This window comes from Triticum aestivum, chromosome 3A (assembly GCF_018294505.1).
Source record: "Triticum aestivum cultivar Chinese Spring chromosome 3A, IWGSC CS RefSeq v2.1, whole genome shotgun sequence".
Lineage (NCBI taxonomy): Eukaryota > Viridiplantae > Streptophyta > Magnoliopsida > Poales > Poaceae > Triticum > Triticum aestivum.
The window spans coordinates 577,671,202-577,672,083 of NC_057800.1; positions in this window are offsets into that span (position 1 = coordinate 577,671,202).

Below are 882 nucleotides of genomic sequence, written 5' to 3' on the forward strand. Positions count from 1 at the left end.
AGGTGCCATTAGAGCATTACTAGTAGAACCCTCAAACCCTCAAATCCTCAAAGCATTTTTAAGGGTTGAGAAGTGCCACTTTTTGACACTTTTAAGGGTTGAAAAACAGGGGCAAATACTAGAACCCTCAAACCCAACCCGTAAACTGCTTTAAGGGTTGGATTTGAGAGTTCTAGTCTTTGCCTCAACCCCAACCTTTAAATCTATCATTTGGCATCTCACAATTTATGACAACAAGAACACAATCAACTTTCAAACAAACTACCAAATGACAATCATTGATGCATGGTTTAATAGTTTACATCACAAAATCATCATCTTCCTCCTCTCATCGGCACCATCACCAAAAGTTGCACCTCGGCGCCATCTCCTAGACCACAAGCGGGCTCCATCAAGCATGTCCATCGCCACCGATGGAGTCGTACACACCACCATCATCACAACTACTCATCGGAGTGTCACCTCGAAAAGTAGAGGACGCAACACGAAACATCCTCTTCCTCTCCGCGATGTCCTCCTTGTAGTCCTTCCACCATTGCAATTGGTCTTGATCCATGTCCTTCTTGGACATCATCATGTGCTCTTTCTCTTCCACCATGAGTTCTTTCCATACCTTTGCCTCTTTGAGCTTGATCATCCTCACCTCCAACTCGGCCTTGCGCTTTGCTTCTCCGCGTTTTGCTGGAGGTCCATGAACGAGGATGGGGTTGCCATTTCCTCGAGCACCTCGTGCGCGGCGGGAGAAGGTTCGGTGACGGTGGCGGGCGGGGGGCGCGGCCGCGGCGGGGGCCTTCTTTCGCGGCTTCTTCACGGCCGGGGACGAGCCGGCGACCTTGGCGGCCCCTCGAGGCCCACGGCCGGCCGCCTTCGGGCGGCTCTTCT